The sequence below is a fragment of the Octodon degus genome, unplaced genomic scaffold, assembly GCF_000260255.1.
Source record: "Octodon degus isolate 3935 unplaced genomic scaffold, OctDeg1.0 scaffold00078, whole genome shotgun sequence".
Lineage (NCBI taxonomy): Eukaryota > Metazoa > Chordata > Mammalia > Rodentia > Octodontidae > Octodon > Octodon degus.
The window spans coordinates 12,357,169-12,362,358 of record NW_004524654.1 but is presented as its reverse complement, the minus strand read 5'-3'; the positions used below and the strand labels follow the sequence as shown (position 1 = coordinate 12,362,358).

Below are 5,190 nucleotides of genomic sequence, written 5' to 3'. Positions count from 1 at the left end.
AACCGCGGTCCCTGTGCTTTGCCAAGCTTGTTCCAAGTAGGTGCTTTAGACCACTGAGCCATCTCTCCAGCCCCAAGATTCAAGTTTAAATCTTGTCCAGTTGCTAAACCTGTTTACCTAGGTGATTAGGTGAAAAACACAAGTGTCTGGAGACTTGGCTCGCTCAGTGCATGGGACCAAATCCTCCTGCCAATTTTTCTATCTCTAGAAGAGACTTTTGTAGCCTAAAAAGTGCTCACTTCAAATTGACCTTTTTATGCAATGATTATGCTTCTGAATGTAAGATTCCTGTCACCTGACCAGTAGTCTTATGTTCAGATTTTGTTTGCCTTAAGAAAATCATTCGAGTTTTGAAAGGTAGATGTGGGCTACAGGAAAACCAGGCAGTACAGGGGCCTAAGGCTGCTGCTCCTGATCTTGGGAGCCTAATGATAAGATAGCCCTAATCACAGCCTTATCTTACATTACTGGAAGTAAGGTTTTCCCTATTTGCATTTCAAAAGGGTGGGCTTCTAGAACAGCTGTAATACAAGGCTACACCAATCCTTAGCTGAGTTTATGAAAAGATAGTATCTTTTAAAGAAGTAAAAAGACAGTTTAAATTTAGAACTTCCAGAGCTTATGAGCCTTTTTCTCTGTGACCTAAAACAGATGTCAGATTTAAAAAATCTTTAGATGACGTTGATAAGTACATTGATGTCTTTAGAGGATTTATTCAGATTTATGAGCTAGATTGGAAAGATGTAATGTCAATCTGAAACCAAGTTTTGACTTCTATGAAAAGTCAGAAAAAAAAAAAAGTCAGGCAGCATTACAACCTGATATTTCATTTGGAGATAAATGTCATGTTAATTTTAAACAATGAGAAGATAGACACCCAGTCTATGTTGGTTTAGCTGTAACAGGAACTACCTGCTCCCACTGGAGCCCAAGCAGTCAGACCCCTGCTGGCCTAATAGCCAGACAGGAAATTGTAATAAAAAATATTTCCTAATGTGTATTCTTGAAGGTCTAAAAAGAACTAAAACCAAGCCTTCAGTTATTAAATTTCAGCTGTTTACCAGGAAAAAGATAACCACCTCTCTAGTTTCTTAAAATGTTTAATAAAAAGCTGGTAAAACATTCTTCTTGAGATGCTAATTCAGTAGAGGGACAGATTACTCTTACAGATAAGCTATTTACTCAATCAGTTCCAGATATTTGAAAAGAGCTATAAAAGATAGCTTTTGTTCCAGACAACTCACTTGATAGTTTATAGGGAACTAAAAAAGCAATGTCCTATAATTGGAACTGGGAAAAAAGCAGGGAGAAAATGCAAAGAGATAAAAAATGGCTGTCTTTGTTGCAGCCTCAAAACAGACTCTAAGTCTGATTCTCTGGGCTCCAAGAAGAGCTCAATGATGATGAGGTTCATCTGGTACTGCTGTTCAGAAGCCAAGCCACTGTAAGAGGGAATGCTTTAAGAGGCCCATAAGCCATGCCCTGACTGCTAAGGCAGCCACTAAAAGTGAGACTACACTCTGAGGTGGAGGTCCCAGAGCTCAGACTTAGCTTTCCAGATAGTCTAATAAGACTAAACAGCACTGGGCCTGCCTCCTCCCTCTGGCTGGATTGTTACCTCTACCTGTTATCTCCATGGAGGAGCCCTGAGTAATCATGACTAAAAGAAAAACCCCAGCCTGTTGCTGGACATTGGCACAGGTCTCTTTGTCTTCTCCAACCCTGACCTTCATTCCAGTCATTGTGATCTTGTTTTCACTGTAATTGAGATATATCATTCATGTATAGATGTAATCCTGTCAATGTAAAAAAGTTCAAGAGACAGTGGCTACACAGTGTCAAATAGCTTTGGGTCTATAGATAGAGCCAGGCCTTGTTTTTTGAAAATAAAATTCAGGGCCAGTGTTAAAAGGATAAATCCCTCTATAGTGCCCCTTGCTTACAATAGGGGCCATATCCAAAATTGAATGGGACATTGGTTTTATCTGACTGAATAGTGTGTATTTCATGGTAAGTTTATTAAGTTAGCCTGGTTGATTTCTGATATAACTCGGGTATTTTATGCTGATGGTAAACACAGGTGTAACTAGAAAAATATACCAAGCTGTACTTAAATTACTTAAAAACATTAACAGTAAAAAATAAGGTATTAATCTGGTTTTCATACATTCTCTAAATTTAGAGATATTTATAAGTAGAGCTAGAGGGACTTATAACAAACTGTCAGACTCCATAAATAAAGGGGTCTAAAAGCTAGCAGGTTATGATTGCTAGCCTCAAAATTTGTACATTTACCTTTTAGCTCAAATGCTTGTGCTTTAATTGTACATGCTGTAATTCCTCAGAAAATTTGTTTTGTCCTAGAAGATACCAAAACCCAAGTAATCACGCAGGTTAAATCTGTTAACAAATATGCGAGATTAAGATTCCTTTTATTGGGATCCACCAGATTTTGTCTATAGAGACAATATTAAAGCCTAGACTAATTGTCCACCTGATAGAGCCCAGATAATCTGAGTCTTCTCTGGGTTTCCTGTCTCATTACAAGGAAAACTATCTTCATGTTCCTTATACAGGCCTACCTGCAGAAAGCCTTAAAACCAAGAAGTTGTACCTTACTCAGTGGACCCCAGATATCTGACACAAGCTGCAGAAGTTAGAATGTTTTGCAGGAATGAATTTGTTTGAGTTGAAGTGTTTTATAGTAAAAGGATACAGAATAGAATTATAGATGGAAAATGAGAGTGCTGATACTGTTGTAACCCAAAAATAGAAAATCAGACTCAAACTGAAAAAGCAAGAAAGCCCTTTATTTAGCTGAGCTCAGCGGCAGCATGTACTGTTGTCTCCAAGTAGGTCCATGCTTAGTCTAGGTGAGGCACAGTTTTTAAAGGGAAAAAAACACAAGAATAGAGGGAGGAGGGGGGATTTTACAAAGCTTACTTTGAGTCAGTTATGACTGAGGGTTAATTTTTTGTTCCCATACATGAGGTCACATTTTGTAAACCCTACAGGAATATGTTTTACTTGGCTTAGGCATTGTTTTTATCTCATTATTTAGAATGACATCTGATGACCATTTTGCCAATTTTCAGGTGTTATCTTTGTTCGTGTAGGAAGGGTAGTTTAACTCATTTTGTAGAATGTTGAGGAACATTCTCTTATTTGCACAGTCACATTCTTCATGGAAGGTATGGTGGTGGTGTTTTACAAAACAAATCAAGGATTTACAAAATGGAAGTTACAAAGCTTGTTATAAGATGGAGTTTAAGTTGTCAGCTTATGCTAAATAGTCCTTGTTAATAAAGTTACAGTGGAAACATATAATTACAAAATTGGAATGAATTGCACAGGTTATAACAGATACTAGCAGCCTACAGAAAAGAAGGCTAGCCAGAAAAAAGGAAAAAGTTACACTTCCCTGTACCCAGACAGAGAGAAGGGACATTTCAAGCAAAAAATGTCCAAAGCTGCCACAGAAGAAAAAAAGAAAGTGTTCATGATGGAGTCAGAGGAAGTTTCAGATTGAAGTGGTCATAGATCTTCCCCTCTCAGCCTGAGGAAACCCATGTTAACAGCCAATATTAGGAGAAAGCCTGTTAAACTTATAATAGATGCTCATGCAGATTTGTCAATTATCCAGACAGTGGCCGCACTTGTCAACCAGAAAGTACTGAGTGTTTTCCATAGGTCTGGCAATTCATATGCCCCAGTACCCAATGACCATAGAAGATTAAGAGATTAAACCCCAATATCTGCTAATGGATCTACAAAATTTTCTGACTAGTGTTATGTTTAATTGTTTTTTTTTGTTTTTTTTTGCTTTGCCTCATCCAGATTTAAAGCCATTCCACCTACCCAAGATAAAAATGCTTGGTGTCTATTGAGGGCCCTTAGATAAAACCTCTGGAGAGTATCTCTGACTGCCAGTCAACAACTACGACCCCATTCAGCATTGAAGAATCTAAAGCGGTCATCACCCATACACCCTCATGGCAGTCTGGGTTACTTCTTCAGAGGGAAAATGATGCAGGCAGCTGAATTAGATTAAAAATATTATAGGCAGTCAGACAGGAATAGGCCCTCAAGGAGACAAGGTTAAAGATAAGGTGACTTTACAGCTTGAGAGAGACGGATGCTGCCCACTGAGGACCAGACCTCAAGACAAAAGAGGAAACTGCCTGGCTGATGTTACAGCTTAAGAGGTGGCATGAAAACCAGTGGAGACATGGGTTCTAGAAAAACCTACCTACTCAGACTCTGTTGTTAACTAGCAGTCCTTTCTGTCTGAATAGACTAGCAGTGGTGACTTCATGTCAAAATAATTTGACACAACATCACCACAAAGGGTCATGAGTGCATAAGACCTGAGAGATTTAAACATCTGCTTTGATTAGTGTTGTTAAAAAAAAATCTCTTCTTTGGTGAAAAAACAGAACAACATATAAAACATTTGGTGTGTAATATAGCCAAAGAGAAAAACTGGCTCTAGAGATTTGTAAAAAAAAATTAGAGACAATTCTCAATGCCTCCTTATACCTGCTTCAATTGTACCTGTTCTCCTTTTTCTCTTGGCTCTATTGGACCGTGTTTTATAAACTGTTTAACTGAGTATGTTAAAAACAAAAACAAACAAACAAAAAAACCTCTGGACCATCAAATTAATTTTGCTGAGATCTACCTACAAACTCCTCATGCTCCTGGGATAGTTATAACAACTTGGGGTTTTAGCTGAATCAGTTATTTGATTCCCAGATAAAACCAGTGGAGAATGTAATGTATCAACTTACATTTTAGATTATAAATGTAAATCTTGTGTTTTCTGTTGTGTAAAAATATATACTTACCACTGTTCTAAGTTGTTTAGTAACTAGTGGCTGTTTCTTGATGTTTGCTAGATAAAATTCCTGTAACCCTCACCAATTCCTGTCAGCAAAGTTAGCTTACAGAGATGACTTAAAGGAAACTAAATAGGCTTTAACGTCTTGTAACCTCGGGCTATGCATGGCTGCCTACAAATACTCAGGTGCAAATTAACCAGAAACTGAAACAAAAGCCCCAGGAAATGTAGTTTTAGTCATGGTCCCAATCACTATGAAAGCATTATTTTGTATCAGACAATGAATTTGTTTACCAAACTGAATATGGTCAGACAATAAATTTGCTTATCAAACTCAATGTGGTTCCAGG

The 5,190-nt window shown here is 37.8% G+C and overlaps 1 long non-coding RNA gene across 1 annotated transcript in view; it reads right to left on the bottom strand.

The window, feature by feature from the left end:
- Nucleotides 1-1,577: 1,577 nt before the first annotated feature.
- The window catches only part of LOC111818054, a 4,033-nt gene continuing 420 nt past the window's right edge, over nt 1,578-5,190 (bottom strand). Inside the window, exons 2-3 of the long non-coding RNA XR_002822125.1 lie at nt 2,575-2,578; nt 1,578-1,872 (exon numbers count right to left, since the gene is read on the bottom strand). This is a non-coding gene — a long non-coding RNA (uncharacterized LOC111818054). The remainder of the gene's footprint in view (nt 1,873-2,574; nt 2,579-5,190) is intronic.